This window comes from Patagioenas fasciata, chromosome 1, assembly GCF_037038585.1.
Source record: "Patagioenas fasciata isolate bPatFas1 chromosome 1, bPatFas1.hap1, whole genome shotgun sequence".
Taxonomy (NCBI): Eukaryota; Metazoa; Chordata; class Aves; order Columbiformes; family Columbidae; genus Patagioenas; species Patagioenas fasciata.
This window is the reverse complement of record NC_092520.1, coordinates 28,344,641-28,364,484: the sequence shown is the minus strand read 5'-3', so window position 1 is coordinate 28,364,484 and position 19,844 is coordinate 28,344,641. Positions and strand designations below refer to the sequence as shown.

The 19,844-nt window shown below is 40.9% G+C and overlaps 2 protein-coding genes across 2 annotated transcripts in view; both read left to right on the top strand.

Annotated features, from left to right (window-relative positions):
• Nucleotides 1–19,844, top strand: part of POSTN (periostin) — a 460,633-nt gene that overhangs the window by 226,612 nt on the left and 214,177 nt on the right. The window lies entirely within an intron of this gene.
• The window catches only part of TRPC4 (transient receptor potential cation channel subfamily C member 4), a 154,077-nt gene continuing 150,707 nt past the window's right edge, over nucleotides 16,475–19,844 (top strand). Inside the window, exon 1 of the mRNA XM_065829353.2 lies at nucleotides 16,475–17,032. The gene's annotated coding sequence lies outside the window, so the exon portion shown is untranslated. The remainder of the gene's footprint in view (nucleotides 17,033–19,844) is intronic.

The following is a 19,844-nucleotide window of genomic DNA, read 5'->3' as shown; positions in this document are numbered from 1 at the left end:
CACACATGCACACACTCTCCTACACATATGCTTACAGAGCTGATATAGCTGTTCTCAGTTAAAAAAAAAAGAAAAAAAATTGTAATTATGCACAGAGAGATAGATCAAAACTTTCATATTTTGAAGGGGAATATTGAGTTAGTGTCTATTTAAATAAAACAACATGAAGGTTGGTAATTGGTATTTGTACGTGCGTTTCTGTGTGCTTACTGTTTCTCAAACTAAGTGTCTAAAGGAATAATGAGAGTAAAAGTATGTAACAATAGGAAAGATTTAGAAAAATATTTTGCTCTCCTGCAAAGCTAAAATTAATTTGATAGCTTTATGATGAATTAGTGATTTAACACAATTCTGTGTAAATACATGCAATCACCCACTTAATAATGTATGAACATGCCACATAAAGTTAGACTCTGAATTACACTATGTTAAAATAATTAAAAAATAAATCAAAGATTTTAAATGTATAAAATTTGAACCATAAACTACCTAAAGAAGCATATAAATGCACAGTAAATAACAGATCAAAATGTGTTTTAAAATGTTTGCAATTACTTTCATGCGACTCAAGACTACTTATGAAAAATATATCTACATAAATATCTTGCAGTAGATATTGGTGACTTCAACATAAAATAAATAAAGTTAACTGTTGGCTCTCTAAAGTCTTTATTCTTAGGCTAATGAGGTATTTCCATTACTGTATTTATGAGCATATTTGCCAAGTGACTAATAGAATTATCCTACAGAAATTAAAAAAAAAAATCTATGAAGAAATAAACAACCAGTACAGTTACTGTGAATTTCAATAAATGAGCACAACGGCCAACTCAAATATACTCTGCTTCAAGGAATCTCAGCAGAAAAGAACAGTGCAAATGCATCTGTGAAAATGAATATCACCAAATATATGTTGTAGAGCATAACAAGATTGTTATTATAGCCGAACTATGTTCATTCACGCACAGTAAGTTCATTTATTCATCTCAGATTGATGTAATAGATCGGCATATATATAGTCTCCTTACAATAGGCACTTCCCTGCAAATAGATGACAAAATTAAATGTGTAAGTGAGAGGGCAGATAAATACTCAGCAGCATTTTTTGTTCTTTGTTTTACGGCTAATTAGAGGGGCCCAAAATATAACCAGAGAATGAGATACAAACTAAACTGTGTGGACACTTAGGGTCCATTGTTCAAGCTCATTCCATGACTTTCTTCTATGTAGGACATTTTCCACTGCGGTTATAGTCATTGTGTTACTGTATATTTGTCTATTATAAAAACAACAGAAAGAAAACACATAGTAGATTTTGTTTATGAAGCCCTGGGTATATTTCACTGCTGAAAAACTTAGCTCTTCATCGCACTCCTGGGCCTTTGTCCACAGATTGTTCACATAGCGCTAAAGTTATTTTAATTTGGAATTTCTTTTCTGAGTGTTCTTCTCAAACAGAACTCAGATCGGCAGCATGGGTGTGGAGGCACTTGCTCTGGCTCCCTCCCCTCCCCACCAACACTATTCCAGCAAGGCCTGGTCCAAGCATCCACCCGTGGCTTCATGTCACACCTCCGGATATTCGACTTAGAGCTCTGTTTCTTACCATAAAAAGTACTACTGTAGCACAGCCCTCAGGTTGTTTTGGATGCTTCAAACAGGGGAGGAAAAAAAGAAAGAAAATAAAAAATTCTCAATAACATCAGATTTAAAAGAAACCCCAAACAAGTAAAATCTAATTACTATGGATTAGGTTTGCCAGTGCATGAACTGATTCTGTGATTATGTCCTCTGTTTAAAAATATAGATGCTGTCTGTGTATTATTAACAAAATAAGATAAAACCTCACCAAACTCCATTATAAATATAGGGCTATTTGTTGAACAAGACAGTTATAAATGCTTTGATGTATCCCACATCATCAAGCAGATTGGCTAACAGTCTGGGAAACACATTCTTTAATGTCTGGGTCCTTCTAGATCATTGGTTGCAGGTGCCTAATGAAGACTAATGAAGAAAAACAGAAAGTAGGAAAACAACAAGCATTTTCATTTATATCTTTAACTAGCATATTCCAGGTGGGACATTAAGACATCGGACAAAATACTAGATCTGAAACCCTGTCTCTTTTTTATGTAAAGATAAATTAATCACAGGAAGACTATGTATTTTTTTCAGCTTCTCTGTAGTTTTCTAAAATGGATTTATTTTTTATTAGACATATGCTTTTACAGGTGATAGACAGAAAATGTCAGTGTTCAGAGTTTCGATCATGTCCTGCTTTCACAGAAGATTTATTTCTCAGATTAAACTAGCGAAGTGCAGCATGTGGTGACTGAGACTGTTTGTTGCCAAGAAATAAAATATTTTATAAATCCATGCACAATATAGGACTAACTTTCCAGGCAATTCTGGACTAAGATGACTTCTTCTAAACCTTCCTGTGAGCTTCAGTATCTTTGAAAAACATTTCTGAAAATACATCTGAAAATAATGCTTCAGAGCAACATGTCAAACAAAGCAGCAAAATTAAAGAGTATTTTGGGCAGATATCTAGGAAGGTCAGCTGAGTTTGACTTTCAGAATTACTGGTTCTGTTCCTGGTGAAAAATTTACTCATCTAAACAGCTTTTGATCTTTTAGTACAAGCCAGCTAAATTCTGAGAGAGGATACCACTAAAAATAAATACATAATTTAATAAAAAATAAATATTCCTTGAAAGAAGATAGTTCTTTATGTAATGTTTGAATCCAGAATTAAAAAGCCAGGGAAGTTCAGGCATCCATCACAGAATGTCAGAAACATAGGTTAAAAATGGGGGGGAAAAAAAGAAAGAAGATAGTAGTCAATACTTTAATTGGTTTACCAGACACTGACAAGAATATTAATAAAAGTGTACAGATTGGTGATACAGTAATGATGAATATTTATTTGTCTAGACATGATCAGTGAGACAGATAAATAACACACAGTATTTGTTCTGGGCATTTTACAGAAAATAAAACTGAGAAGAAATTTGAAAGCATTCTTTACATATGCACATGAGGGCTGCAAAAATGAATTGAATAATATCTCTGCACAAGACCTGAATGAACTGGCTTGTTTATCAAACACATACAATTTATAGGTTCCTTTTCCAGGTTAAGTAAGGTGGCCCATTCACATAAGCCCAGTAAATTGTCGTAGTTGAGTAAGATGACATGTCATGATACCAAGTCCCTTTCAGTCCCCACCTACTACCACCCCTGCCCTCTCCTCAAGCTTGTGTCACCCACATAAGGTCCCCTTCCTTCCTTCCTTCCTTCCTTCCTTCCTTCCTTCCTTCCTTCCTTCCTTCCTTCCTTCCTTCCTTCCTTCCTTCCTTCCTTCCTTCCTTCCCTCCTTCCTTCCTTCCTTCCTTCCTTCCTTCCTTCCCTCCTTCCTTCCCTCCTTCCTTCCCTCCTTCCTTCCTTCCCTCCTTCCTTCCTTCCCTCCTTCCTTCCTTCCTTCCCTCCTTCCTTCCTTCCCTCCCTCCTTCCCTCCTTCCCTCCTTCCCTCCCTCCTTCCCTCCTTCCCTCCTTCCCTCCCTCCTTCCCTCCTTCCCTCCTTCCTTCCCTCCTTCCTTCCCTCCTTCCTTCCCTCCTTCCTTCCCTCCTTCCTTCCCTCCCTTCCTCCCTCCCTTCCTCCCTCCCTTCCTCCCTCCCTTCCTCCCTTCCTTCCTTCCCTCCTTCCTTCCCTCCTTCCTTCCTTCCCTCCTTCCTTCCCTCCTTCCCTTCTCCCTTCCTTCCCTCCTCCCTCACTTCTTCCCTTCCTTCCTTCCTTCCTTCCTTCCTTCCTTCCTTCCTTCCTTCCTTCCTTCCTTCCTTCCTTCCTTCCCTCCATCCTCAGGATCATGACTGCTGCAAAAATCAGTTTATTAACAGTCCAATTAAGTTTATACAATAATTTGTGCAATTACAAGAGAAGGAACTAGTCTAGACTTGAGGAGAAGCTTTCTACCAACACTGAGATTTGAGTGCTAAACTGGTATTAGGCGGCAGGACTATGGTATTTCCACCTTAAAAATAGTATAGGGCTGCACATGCATCTGTCATGTGTTCAGTAGTGACCAGTTCTGCTTTGTGATACTTTAGATTCCTCAATACAGCACTCCTGCTCCTTCTGTTAGCTCCAGAAAACTCCTTTGCAGTGAGACACTGCAGTCACGAACCCTGACATGTGCTTCAGGGCTTACAGCCATCCTGATGCAGAGTCCCAGCCTGAATATCCTGCCTTTTTTTTAATTCTTCTCCTCTATTTGGATAACTGTCCAGTAGTTGTGTTTTATTTTGAAGACCCTGCCTGATGAAGCTGAAACCAGATCTGATTGCATCTCTCAGCTCCTCCAGCATCGCTGTGCCTCTTGGGGCTGCTGCTTTCCTCCTGGTTCCAGCAGCCCACACCTGCGACTGAAACACAGCGACGATGTGAGAGGTCCCCCATGTCGGGAAAAAATTAAAGACACTTTTTCATCATTATTAGAATCCTGTTTCCTGTCTAACAGCAGGAATCAAAACCAGTGCTATCTGGCACCAGTGCTGACTTCTCACAGGGCAGAAACTGTGGTCAAACAAAAAACCGGGAAACATGAGGCTATGTTCCATGAAAAGGATTTCTACCCCTTTCCCCTCCTAGAGGATTTCTCCAAAGGCCAAGAATAATCTAACCATACATTCTTCACATAATCTTTGTTTATTGAATGAGAATGGTGTTATATCTTGCCTTTTATTCTACATGGGCCATTTATTCTCGCTAACACTAACTTATTGAGACTAATCATGCAGAAATTTACTTTCTTTTAAAAAATTTATGGCCTCTAATTTAAGTTTATTAATTTCATGAGCCATCAGATCTCAGCAGTTTTCCCAGAAAGAAACAAGATGTGAAAGTGTCATTATTTTTTTAAAAAACTACTTTCAGACTTAGAATTTTCTATTGTTGATATTGACTGTTTTGGAAACCGCTGTTTAGGAGACAAAGCATGAAAATGTTCTTTATTCATGTGTGAGGTATGAAAGCAGCTAGTGCATAGGAATTTTCTTCCAGGGTGACAGATGAAATGATTCTTACATTGTTAAGTGATTTAGCATTAATACTAAATTATGAAAAATACAAATAATTTAGCAGAGGGAAAGGTCTCTATAGACATAATTATTTTACAGAAGTCACTACAAAATGATCTCACAGTCACAGAATCTCAGTGATCAGAAAATTTGATTTTTCCATAGTTCAAGCAACCTCTTTAGTTTCAGGACACTATTCAGAAATTTTAACATGCAATAATAAACCTAAAAATTCTTGAAAATCTTGACAGTCACTTGCATAAATGATACAATTGCACAGAGAATTATTTCCACCTACAAAATTACCTAAGGGGGAAAAAATGTCTAACAAGTAATGAAATACTACATTATGCATTTAGGCAACATCTTTGGGTAGCAGTGAAAAGTGTAAAATCCCAGTGAAAATGCCAGCATTATATCAGATTTGTGAATGGATATCAACCAAACACCACACAGCCTATTCTACTGCACTAAATATCCTTTGTTTAGTGAGTACACTTATTTATTACCATGCTTCTACAGAAATAACATGTAAAACTTCAGTAGGATTTAAAATAACCTTTAAGCTCTACTTCAAATTATCTGAACAGCTGCTTCAAATATTTCTCTCCCCTGGAGAAGGACTGTGAGTAAAGTTGGATGACTGGTACAAACACATCCCCATTATCTCTCATTCCGATATTAAAAATGTATTTATATTAACTGCATCTCTTTTTGTGTGCTTATCTGTTACTGCATTCATAGTCACAAATTTTCAGAAATTTAGTGAATATAAGAAAGTGCAACAGATTATTTGCAAAATCTAGATAGGCAAGACTGACATGGAATGAACTGGACTTACTGTAGAGAAATATTAAGGAACTAATTTTGAACAAAGAATTAATTTCAAAGAGATTAAAGTTATTTCAATATTTTTCTCAGCACTGTCTCTGATGTCTGAGTAATAGCGATTGCAGAGTCTTTACAGACCTTGAGAAAGACAATCCCGTAGCTTCACTAGATTCCATGGATAGTGTGTAGAATGAAAGAGTACAGGTCCAAATTATATTCACATCATATTCTGTTGCCTCATAGAAAACTTCAATTGAAAAATGACTCCACGAAACGCAGTTATTCCCCTAGTGTCTCATCCCTAATTGCCTATCCTGTCTCAAGGTCTGACAGGTCAAAATTTTTTACTGGAAGATGTGGTATCCCTTCATCATCAGACCATGACTAGGTTGTGGGCCCAGAAAGCACAAACTGTAGCTGCCTGCCCAAGTTCTCAGTAATTCTCGCTTCCAGTTATTGAACAGTTTTGTGGTTGCTGCAGAACGGAGCAATCCCACACGCACTCCATGGAACATGTGATGCATAGGAAATGAAAGGACTCATAATTTACCAAGCCAACCGTATCTGGACATAAAGGATTCAGCCAAGATGGTGTAACTCAGCTTACTCCAAGATATTTTTAAGTTCCTCCTTCCAAGTTGCAATACTGCTTACATTTCCTTTTCCAGAAGGCCATGCTCAGTTGTGTTTGGGCAATGAGATTCATCGCAGATGTTTATATGAAGGCTAAGTACCATGTTCTCTCCTTGTAGTCATGGAGGAGAAATAGGGATTCCTATGTCAAGATGCAACTCATCTATGAAAACAGCAGTTTTGCCTAAACATTTTGCCTACATTGATTGCAGTGTAGCTCATATGCAAGAAAGTATCTCATACAGACATCTGTACTGTAGCTGCTTAACATCTGGTGAGGTGGATCTCACCAGAGGTCTTAGGACCTGTATAGGAACGAAGCACCCACAGAAGTAGGATCTGAGCACCATATTAAGTTCTGAACCATCCAGAGATACAGAGGCTTCAGCGTGTCGAGAATGTGACAGTCGGACTGTGATAGATCTCTACTTTCTAGTATTGATGGAAAAAACAACTCTTCTTGTGTAAATCCTTCCCACAGCATGGGCAGCAATGAATAGAAGTAGGGAGCAGACACAGTGAAGCTGTTGCCTGTCACTCCCATACAGTCAGTTGTCAAGTGACAAGAAGCTAAAGCTCTGTGCCATAAGAATATCCACAGAAATTACATCCTGTAATACAGACTTTCACCAAACAAGTCAAACTAACAGCTATATAACTATTTTATGATGAGTACAGTGCCAGAAAAGATACTGAACTGAAATAAAATAGTGACCAGCTTCTCTCCTTTCATAAAAAATAGCTACAAACCTACAGCCATATACATGGTCCACATTTTTCAATAAGGTCGCACATGATTTTTGTTCTTTGACTTAGAATTGAGCATGAAACTCTACAAAGTGTGTAAAGAAGAAATAAAAGAAAGAGAAGGCTAAAAGTAATTCTTTGTGTGAGCCTATTTCGTGCCTCGCGTAGATGTGTATGAGTAAAATGATGTGCACCTTACACGTCTGTGCAATGACTGGAAATTGTCTCCACAGCACCATCTATCGGTCTGTCCTTGATTATAAAACAGTGCAGAACATAACACACCTAGAAACTGCACACCCCAGGGCTAAGGCGATACAGCCGTATCCTCGCTCTTCGCTCTGCCCTGCCCTGCTTCTGTCACTTCTCTTTAGCTAATAATTATGGGCACAACACATTGGAGTAACTGGGGAATATAATGGTATCCACTTGTTTTAGGACAAGTAGAAGTCCTCTCCCTCAGAATTATTCATTGAGCAATGTTCTGAAAATACATGCAACAAATTATCTTGCTCCTATGTTACACATAATCAAATGTGAGGCAGATTTCCTTCTGAGTTCAACATCACTTGGAGAATGTAATACCAAAAATGTAGCTAAAGACTGCATTAAGCAATTTGAGATCCAGGAAGCCAATTTCATATTGTTCTATCACACACAAAATAAATAAATAAATAAATAAATAAATAAATAAATCAGAAAGCTACCAAAGGACTCTAAAATTATACTTAAAAAAAAAAAAAAAAAAAAAAAAGGTCAATTTGCTTTCAGTTGATTTCTGTACAGCTATATCCAAGCATAAAAAATCTGGTAAAATAAATTGTTTCTAACTTTAAAGGAAAGCAACTTAAATCTTCAAACATCTTTTGATATCTTCATGACACTGTCTGTCTCTCTTAACATCATTAATATGCACTGTCATTAAAAAATATATATGACCATTATGCTTGACTATTACTGAATCTCAGTACACATAGCAAGACTGGTTATAAGCAAACCTTTATGCACAGAAATAATCCTCTTCCAGCACTTTACACTCATGTAAAAATCAAAAAAATATTAACTATTTTTGTCTAAAATGTAGGATCAGTGCAGCATCCATTCTAGGCAAATACCTTGCTGTTACTGTTGTCACTACGTACAGACGTTGAGTGGTTTAACATGTATTTATGATTTCTTTCTAGATATCGAGTGCATAGTTGTAATGATGTGATAAAGAAAAGTGATTGCCACAGCATAAGTAAGAAAAATGAGTCTCAGAAACGGCACAAAAGAGGTATTTAGAAGGCAGGAAGAGAACTGATGTCTCAAACCTGAACGCTTTCCATCCTCTACTTGTTCTAGTGTCTGTCTGTGAAATGAGTGAATTTTATATGCTGTCTCAGGTTCTACACACTTTCAATACAAGCCACCATGAAGCTGAACTGTTGCTATTCTGCAGATTGTAGGAAACAGATCACTAATATACTGTAAAAGTAATACATTTTTAAAAAATCTCCCTTTCTTACGCTAAAAGCATTACTGATGTGTTTGTCTGGTGGAGAGAAAAGGAGCAGAATTATGGCTTTTTAGAGGCTTAGGTAATTAGTCTGATTGCATTTAAAACAGAGGTCAAGGAAAAAAAATATGGATGCTTTATCAAAATATTAGTGGAAAAAAACATGGAAGTGATAAAACTGCCAAAAAGCACCTCTAGGTCAGGATTAGGTTGCCTGGTGCACTGGGGAGCCCCTGGGCAGTGGGGTATCCCATTTGCTCCTTTAAATGGGTGTGGATCTGCTGTCAGGCTGGGGTTACACCTGCTGTCCCTGTGTGGACCTTTGGGATACCCTAAGTCAGACTCATTTTCACCGAGGGACACATCAGCCTCATGGTTGCCTTCAAAGGGACAAATGTAATTTTAGGATTGTGCAAATGAAACTACTCCTACATTTACGCAGTCCTAAAATTACATTTGGCCTTTTGAGGGCAACCGCGAGGCTGATGTGACCCCTGGTGAAAGTGAGTCTGACACCCCTGCCCTAAGAAATGTAAAATGGTGCCTATGGCTAGGCAATTGAATTCCTTATTTGAAGTCCTGTTGTCCTAACCCATAATGGGCACAAGCCAAATTCCTGTGCTCACACACACTAGTGCCCTGCTGGCTTCTATGGGATTCCATCCAAAGGGAAGAATTCACTGTATGCAGACGTAAAGGCCAGGACAGAAACTGTATTTGTGCTCTTAAGCTACATATGTTTCCAAAGTTGAATCACGCTGTTCAAAAGGCATCTGAGTGCAAACAGATTGGCTGCATGTCTTTCTAAAAAGCATGAAAACTCAGTCTGCCAAAATATCATCTATAAAAAGGGGTACACTAATTTTTGGAGAAAAAAAAAAAGTCTCATTACAGCCACTTAAGAGAATACCGAAACAGGAAAAACGCTACTCCTAGAAAAAGGTTCACATGTTTCAAAAATGTGGATTCCACAACTTTCTCATGTGAAATCTTACAGTATTCAACTCTTTTTTTATAGTTAGAAACACCCTACTTACATATAGTTTAGGTTTTCCTTGCTCAGTCAAAAAATTGATTACTTCTTCTACTTTTGGTGAATATGTCAGCTCTCTCTTTAAAACTGCCTCTTGTATACCTATAAACTATATAACTATAACTTAAAGGTATCTTTTCTCAGGTAGAACAAGCCCAGTTGAAATATTTCTGAAAGAACACATTATCTTATTATCCATGATGCTGACCTCTACACTTCCTGCAGGGGTTTTTTTTACAGCACTGCCAAACATGAGGTGCAAAGTTGATGCAAAGGGCTGCTTAGCTAGACCAAACTGATGATTTCTCATGTGTTACAATTCTGCTAATACATACAGCTTTCTTGCAACTATTGGTTTTTTTTCTGTTTTTTTTTTTATTGCAACAGCTTCTTATGTTTAACTCTCTGTGCATATGTTCCATTAGAACCTCCAGACTTTTCCTACCAGATGTCTAAGCTTGTCACCACCTTCATTTTTTCAAAGTGGTATTCTCTGCTGTTCTCATTCCTATTATTTCAAACTCATTTTTATCAGATATGAGAGGCCTCTATCTTTACATTTTCAGCTGTTCTGCCCCATTAAGACAGAATAAAATCTAGTTGCACACTCTACATATTGAGGATGTAAAACCACTTAACAATGCAAAGAAAAGTTTCTTTCTTCTTCTTTTATTTTTTCTTAATATGCTTTAGCACACGTTTAAGATGTTCAACCACCTCTTCTCTCAAATTGATTTGAGGTAGACCACTCTTTTGAAACTGTGTTTTTCCCTCCCCTAGAGACTTTGATGTATCTGCCTTCTCTTTTAGTAGATCGTAAACACATTCTTGGTAATGTAATGTTGCCTTCTCTTTTTCCCAGCCTTTCTTTCCGGAACAGCCTGTACCCTTCTACATCAGCACTCCAATCCTTTGATTTATCCCACAAAGTCTCTGTCTTGCCAATAAAGTTATAGCTTTATTTGTGTAGCAAGACATCTCGTTCTTTCTGTTTATTCCACATACTCTTATAGATACCTAAAATGCCTGGCTAGTTGCCCTGGAATCCTGTCTCCTGTTTCCCTTTATCTCCTAATTGAAAGATCCTATTTGTTTCTAAGATTTCGGATCTTTTGCCACATCACCGCCCTTATAAACACAGGTAAATGTTTCAGCTCTTTCAGAAAATGAGGAAGAGATCATTGCTTAGGTTTACCTTCTACTCTTCAACAAACCTTGCTTTGCTATTGCTGTCTTAATACTTTCACAGTGTAATTGTTAAGACCATGATTCAAACATGTGATTTTGTGTGTCTATACTGCTGGTGTGTACATGTGAGACAGAAGTCTGATTTCCTATTAGAGCCAAAAGGGATCTACTGTGGATTCAGGTGCACATGCACAGGTGTCCAATGCCCTGTGAGATGCCACAGAGTGTCTGGTCCAACCCCAAAAGGGTACAGGTCACCTACAAGACAAATTTGTTGTCAAGGCAAGACATGACAAATCCTATCTGTTCGCCTTCTGCAGGTGTCTTAGCCTTGAGAACTTCAAATAGCACCTCTGTATTTGTGTTTTCCCCTTCAATAGAGTGCCCAGAGGCCATCCAATTAATCCTGAAGTCAAAACCCATCTGCAATGCTGATCTTTTCTCTGACTTACTATGACGGTGTTGAATAGATTTCCATCAACTCTAAAAGGACCTTAAGACACTCAGCAGTACACCTACATTTAGATGGCTCTAGTCTGGAGCTGAATCCCATTCGAGCACTGGGTTTGACCTGTTAAACCTGTGCCTTCCTAAAACCCCTACACTTGTGAGACTGTGCTAGAAAAAATCTCAAAAACGTAGTAGCTGGGTATTCTGAAAGAATGTAAGTTTTATTGGGAAGCACTGACATCTGAAAATAATCATAGAGGACAAAAACTAAATGGCTTTGAAAAACACCAAAAATTTAAAGGATGCCATTATACTATTCATTAAAAAGTTGCAAAATAAAGCAGTGAACCTTAGTGCACCAATTTCCACCCTCTCATGTAAGAAAAATAAGCTTAAATCATTCAAAAACTCTGACTAGGAGAAGAAAGGAAAAAAGAGTTTGTAGCATGGCAGTAAAAATAACAGATGTGAATTCTGGAGAACTAACAAATGTAGGTAGGTAAAGGAAGTTTGTTTGCTGTGTGCTAAAAATATGAATTGTTGCAATTTTTATAGTAATAAAATGGGAAGTATACCTAGAATTCTGCATACTTGTAAGGTAAGAGGCAAAAATAAAATTAAATAGCAGTTTAACTGCTGATAAAGCTAAGGGATCTGCTTCCCTTTATTAAAATACAAAACCCAAGTATCGTGTCATGTGAATAACCTGGAAGTCTTGAGAAAGTCATATAACAACCTGCTTGTCATGTTTATCATGACCTGAAACTAAAGTTGACCAAATGCCAAAATTTGGTATTGAAAGTTTGTTCGGCCCCGTCTATTTTATTTTCTTTTTAATGAAAATAAACTGGGAAAGGAAAAAAGAAATGTAGTTCAAGATTCTAGCTGACCTGACACAGAAAAAGAGCCTAAGGGTCCCAGAGCTGAGGTCAGTACTTGCCTGCTTTAAGCAAAATGTAACTATTTATTCACTTCTCTGGATCAATGTCTCTCATTCTACTGCTCCTTCCTGGTGTGTGTTCCTGTCTCCCTTTTCCCCCTGAAAACTTTCACAAGAATAATTTCTTTGCCAATAAATGTTTCATTAAAAATGAAAGATTTCTGTTGTTTATTTCCCCCTTCTTTCACAAATCCCTCATGCTATTCAGTCATTCAATAAAAGCAATCTCTTTTTCTCAAGTCTTGGAAACCTGAGTTTTTATTATTGGCATTTAAGTACATAAAAGGCAATACACTGAGTTATGTGGAAGGAAAAATTTCATAGTATGGAATGCCTGGTGTGGACTGGCAAGAACAATTTACCGCTTGCAAAATGTTCTGGCTGGGACAAGTGTGTGGCCTGTAACAATAGAACTAATGGAATTAACTTGTTACAGATTTGATAAATTAGATTAATACAGAGAAAAACTGGTAATCCTTATTCTCAGTAACAATGTAGTCTCTAAAACAAACATAAAAAAAATTCTAAGCTGCAACAAGAGATACTATTGTACTCTGTAATTTCACATTTTGCATAATTGCTAATGAGTAATAGATCAGTAGAAGCATATTTAAATATACATGAAAATAATAGATACTAAAATTAATTAAAATTAATGAAATCCATGTTTTAATTAATTGACTAAATAGATTATTTTAAATAATTGTTCCAAATTCCTTTCTAATGCATGTAAATCTCCATCTTATTGAAAATGTCATAATCCTTTAAACCTGCATGTTACTGGTAAGAAAAGCTGTCATTAATACAAAAAGAAAAGATGCTGAGACATAGGAATATTATGGTACCTTTTACATGGTACTGACTGAGGAAATCTGTTTAAAATTTCTGCATTGCTTTTTCTTTTCTCTTAAAAATAATGAGCCATCTCTCCATGTAAGCTGCGTCAACTTCACTGATTTTGGTAAAGTTACACTGATTTACATCTGCTGCAGATGTTCTTAACTGTACCCAATGCTATTAGAAGGTCAAATCAATTAGTATTTTCTAAATGCTCCAATTCATTTTTCATGCTGCCTTTAGTCATTTTTTTTTCTGTTTGTAGTGTTTCATGCAGTAAAACAAGTGCTACATCCTAGTGATATTTGCAGAAACTGCAGAGAAAAGGCAAAAAACTGCAGTCTGCTTGGTGTTTTGGATAGATAAGATTTAGCCAAACTGCAAATGGTCAGCTGCTGGGCACGTATCAGTAGGTGTTTTGAGGAGAACTGTGTAACATGGGGGTAAAAGTGGAGAAAGTCCCAAGGGGAACCTAATTTGGTGGTGACACTGTGAGCAGACTAATGGAAGGCCCAGTCATGCTGTTACCATGCAACCTCTAAAACCTCAGTATGTGATATGGGTTTTACAGAATGTTTAATTTTCTCCCTATATCTCTCTCTCCCTGCCACAATACTTACTGAGAAACATTTGGCAGCTAGCTACGTGCTAGGAATAAAATATACTAGCATACACTAGAAATGTTGCAAAGATCTGGACCCCACTGTCCTTAATCAGAGATTAAATTCTATTTACTTCATTTTCACCTGTATAATAGCACAGAAAATTTATCTGAACATTAGTTTAATGGGAATTACAAGCATTGGCAAGACCCACAGGAGACTGCTAATGGGTTATCATATGTAAAATTCCAGAAAAAGTAAAGCACACTGATAGTGACATGCTACATTCACCCCTGAAAAGAAGAAATGTCACAATGATACATATAAAACCCTAAAGAAAATACTGTTAATTATAGAGGTATTCGTTAATGAAAAATTAAATACTATACTCAAAACAGAACTTGGTTTCTCAAGACCTAGTAAGGAAACTTATGGGGAAAAAAGCAGTCTCGACTCTGGGAAGTCAACATCAAATACCTCTGAAAGTAAGTATTGTCTACACTTCCAGTCTGTAGCAAGACAGTGCAATCTCAGCAGTGCTGATAGCATGCACAAGGGGTACAAATACTCCAGTAATAAGTAGATCAGCTCACACTAACATTTCTAATGCAATCTAGTGGTGTAGCCTTTTCCATACTTCACTGAAGGCTTAGGCTGTGTTTGCCCTAGGGTACCTCTACTTACCCAGTTCTCTCTCCTTGCCTTTGTGTGGGCATGCATCTACGGATATATGTGTGTGTACTAGAATGACTGCCTCAGATTCCTGAAACAGCTGATTTTGGCATTTGATCTGTATTTTATCAACATAGTTGATCTCCCGAGTTCAATTAACATCTCTTAGGAAGAATTACGCAGGGCCCTGTTACAGCACGCCTGTATTGTGCACTGCTCAGTGGCATTGGCTGTTTTCTGAGCAGCTCCCCAAAGGCACTGTGCTTCTGCCGAAATCTTAACAGTAACTAATTTGAGACATGTCTAAAATACATATGCCAGTGGTTCACACAGCAGTGTGATGCAGAGGCTCGATGCTGCAGCCGTTGGAAGTCCCAGAGCAGAATCAATCTGGCAGTTTCACCGCTCAGCTCTTGCTGCACTTAATGCAAAGTAGCCGCATCACCACTTCCTTTTTTCTCGGCTGCCCGTGGAGGCCTGCTGCCTGTACAAATAGCTGCCATCGAGAGCGGTGCAGCTGGCAGTTCCTCAGCATTTGCTGTAGCGGCATTTTCAGGCTCGTCTGCTCCGTCAAGCGCTTCACGACTCAGTGCTCTCAGATCTCTTCCAGAGACACGGGTGAAGCTCATCACGACGGGTACCCTACCGCTTTGCATTTTCAGCACACCTTCACCCTCCACAGGGGCTGCCGGTGGCCGCGCTGCCTCCGCGCCCCAGGGCGCTTCTCCGGGGCTCGGCCACGGCTGGTGACTCCTTCCCTGCGCGGCCCCGGGCTCATTTCACACCCCCCCCCCCCCTCCTCCCACAGCCTCCACGGGAACCCAAAGGTGGAAGCTATTCACCCAGCGTGACGGGCAAAATCAGACACCGGTGGCGTGCTGCCCTGTGGTTTCAGGCAGGAGTCAGCCTCTCAGCGGGACGGTGCAGGCAGGGATGGAGGCTGGAAGGGATCGTCGCTCAGCCCTAAGCTCCCTGCCAGGACCATGTTCACACCTCAACAGGGGGCCGATCCCAAAGGGGTCTCAAAAAAAAAAAAAAAAAAAAGGAGGACACCTGGCTGTCTTTTCGTGCCTTCCAGCATCTCTGTCTCTGCACGTTGCGCTTTTTGTCTTACCATTTCTAAGCTCGTGCATTTAAGTTCTGTCTTGATTTTTTAGGGAAAAGAAAAGTGAGGAAACGGTGTTGACCCTCATTCCCTCCGCTCTTCTATAATGAATACTGGCTGCGGCTCGGTCCCTCTCAGCCTCCCGTTGACGTACAGGCCGTCCTGGCTCAGCTGCACCGGGCGCAGCTGGGGCAGCATGAGGGCAGGGACCTATTCCGCTGGACGGTGGGCTCACCCAGGACCAGCCCAGACTCAGCCATTGTTTGGCAGCGCGGTCAGAGCCTTTGCCGCACCTCGGGAAGGAGCATCGCGAAAGCTACTGAGACTAAATCTCGGCTGCGGGCTCGAAGCGCACCGGGAGAGGCTTCCGCGGAGCTGGACTCATAAAGCCCCTTCTGCGACTGCATGGAGCAGCTTAGGTCTTTCCCAGCTGCAGACGCGCTAGCAAACTTTTTCTGGAGTCGACCACTGCTCGTTGGTATATTTGCATTTGAGCAGTCCCGTGCGGTGCATATTCGTGGCTCACCTACGAGCCCGACTCCATCTCTCGGTGGCTGTCTTCTTGCTCCCCCGCTCTTCCCCGGGGAGACACTTGGGTGAACTGAACAACGAAACACCCGCGAAGAGTCAGCGTGAGCAGGGGCCGCCCCCTCAGCGGGCCTGGGCAGTGAGCGCAGCCCCGCGGAGCCCAGCGCGGAGGCGCAGTGAGCGGCGCGGCCGCAGGGGGGCGCAGGCGGGCAGCGCCGGTACCGCCGCGGCGCGCAGGGGGCGGCGGGCGAGGGGAGCGGCGCGGCCGCGGGGGGCGGCCAGGGCAGCGCGGCGGGGGCGGCGGCGGCGGCGGCAGGCCGGGCGGAGGGCGGCGGGAGGGGGCCTGCTGAGGCAAACCTTGCTGCCCGCCGACGAGAGAGCGTATCGGCGAGGACGGAAAACCCCAGTTTTTGCCCCTCTGTGCTCTTTTCGTCTTTATTTCCGTGTCTTTCCTCCCTCTCCATGGTGCGCAGCCTGCGCTCCGCAGGGAACCGTCGCATCGGAAGGAGCTGTTACTTTTTACAGCCAGAATGACGCTCCTCGAGGGAATGAGGAGATGCCGCTCTAAGCAGCTGGGGAAGAATCAGCCTCTCATCTGTTGCACCGGAGCCTGGCGGCAGGCGCGGTCCCCCCGGCTGGAGGTGATGGACACCCGCTAACTCGTGGGCGTGTAAGCGACAGTGTCTGCACGTGTGCAAAGATGAAGAAAATAAAGTAAAAATGGGTAAAAGTGGCTGAAACGGACGAGAGCCAGTGACATAAAACACCTTTTGAAGGAATTTAATTTACAAAAGGGGTTGAAAGGGGTACTACTTCCATGGGAAAATGTGACATGTTAAAACTGTTGAAGGAAGATGCCGGCTGTCAACGGACGCACCTAAACCAAGTAAGTTCTCGTCAAGTTTCATATATTCTCTTTCTGAATCTTTGATTACCTTCTACCTCTAAGAAAAAAAAATAAAAAATCCTTAGGATGGTTTGAGGTAACTTTTGCGCCGACATAAGCATAAAGCGACATTGTGCACCTCCTTGGTCAGAGCCTAGAGGAGCATTAAAATACCTTTCTCTTGTACGTAATAAACGTATTTTCTTTCCCTGGCAGCCGCTGCCGTGGGAAGCGGCATTCCTCGGTGGCTGGGTGAAGTGTGACACCTGCAGGACAGCGGAACGCCCGGGGGACCAGGGAAGGGAGCGGGCAGGGGACCGACCGCTCCCCGGCGGCGCAGCGGGGAGGATGCTCCGCATCTGCCCTCAGCCGCGGGAAAAACGGAGGGTTGCCGCAGGTGGGACCCTCGCCGGGCCGCCCTCGCACCCGCAGATGCTGGACGGGTCTGAGGGCACCCCGGCAGCGCAGCAGCGGGAGTTTACTTGTCACACACCTGTGGCAGGGAGAGCCGCCCCGGCGCGGGGTGCTGGCGGAGAGCCGGGCCACAGCGGGAGTGCCCCCGCGGTCCACCCGAGGGGACCCCGCCGCCCGCTGGTGCAGCTTACAGGGACCCTCCTGGGAAGGCACAGGTCCTTCCAGGAAGCATCCTGGGGGACCTGCAGCACTGTGAAGCGCAGGGAGAAGGGAGGAGGGCACGGCGAAACGAGCCGTGGGACGGCCCAGAGAGTACATCAGGTGGCTGATGGGGTTCATCCCTGCGTTGGGTTTTACGCTTGCGAGATCCCGAGTGTTGTGGCGATTGGACAGAATCCGTAGTCCTGTTGGAAATAAGCAGCTGATGCTCTGGAGGCTTAAACGCTGAGAGAAAATCACACTCTACAAAACGGCAGAACTGCCATTGGCAAAACCTGCAGTTTTAATGGAATATTTCCCCTTTTTTACAGGAAAATACCATTTATGCACTTTTGTTTTACTGGACTCGAGTGATTTCCTGTTAGCATGGCAACCAAAATTTATATTTGTCTATTCATGCTTCGTGAGATGGCTCTTCCAACACTACATCACTTTTTAGGTGACAGTAAACAAAAATGCCTTTCAGTCTGCAGTCAGCCTTCTTCCAGAGAATGGGTAATCCTCAAAAAATGAATGAAAGATGATTAAACACAAATTGCACCTTGGTTTCATCTGAGGAAGAAATACTTCTTTTTATAAGAATCAGTGCACATATAGACTTCCTCTGGCATACAGTATAGACAGAATGGGAAATAGTTCATTTTAAGTCTTACACACTAGAATAAATACCAACATCACAGCACCTTTAAATCCGATCTTCTTGAAATTTCAAATTTAGTTATACAGCAGAGACATAGCACATTTTAGTGTTTACAGTACTTTCTCCAAAGTCCAGACCTGGATAGCATAGCAAGATTATCTATACAATCATACAGACTTTTCTATAATTTAACCTCATTCATATAAACAGGAGTTTTACCTACAGTCAGAGAAGCCAAGCACCAGAGCAGGACTGCTTTAGATCTGTCTTAGAACAGCAGAAATTCTGGACTTACAGAAGATGTGAGTTTACACCCCCTTTTTTCAGGCAAGACTCTGAAATAGGCTTTTTATTTGAATATCCAAACAGCTGAAACTCTCATGACACAGCCTGGTTTTCATTTGGTGTCACCTTCTATACTGAAAAACCTTGGTTTTGCCTGAAGAAGGCTGGAGTTCTTTACTGTAGCTTTCCTTCCTTTTCTTCTATTGTTCAGACTTTAGAACAGATGAAACTATTTGGAAACAGCAAAACAAAAATATGTCTGTCTTTTAAATTCAACTTCAGCCACTTATTCTGACTGTATATATAGTAGTTGTTGCCCTTAAAATAGCTCCAGAAAGAAATTCCATTTCTTCTTATCTCATCTTATTTAGAGCCAAGTGCTGCTAGTTGAAATTCAAGTCAGTCGAGGTCACTACAGATCTGGTATGATTTTGCTTATCTTTCTGAGCGTGCCTGCTGAAAATATTGGGTCCCAAGCAATGTGGCTCCACTCTTGGTGACAGAGGATTTGCATTACTCCAGTGTGGAGAGCCCACGAAGTGTATATTGGAAAGCACATGTAAAGAAAATTATAAAGGGATTAGCTTTCACCTTCTTATGTGTGTGTATATTGTCTAACTTAGATGACAAGTAAATTGAGCATGACTGCTCCTCCCAACACCTGAGACCTGTGTCTGTGCCAGCACACTGTTTAATCTGCCACGTTTTTCTGGATCTGGTTCACTGGAGTGAGGTGGAAAAACAACAGGGAAAATCCAGTATAATGTCTCTGCCTGTCTCTGGTGATTCTGGTAATCGGTGCTAAAAGGGACTGAATTTCTTTTGAAAAATGATGACTAAGTCACCATGACTTGTCTTACAGAAAGGCAACATAGAAGTGGGAAGAAAAGGCTGTTATAACCTGTTTCAAGAAAAAGAAGACAGAAATAGAGGAAGCATTGCTGTATTCACACATTTAATGGCTTTATGAGTGTCAGATTTACCATTACCTTTTCTGTTCAGATTTAAGTTGTGTTGGTTTATATTCTGGTTACTTTATAATACTTTAAATTACTGAAAACAGGCTGAAGATACAACTTTGTGTAAATCAATCTTCCATCACCATGTTTTGTGACAACAAACAAAATTCCAGAAACCATCTGTTGTAGAAGCCCTGAATCCACTGAGGAAGATAAGGCAGACTTGCCCTTACTTGTCTACACTTACACTACTTTAAGTAGTGTAGCATAACATTAGTATAACACCAGCAACAGG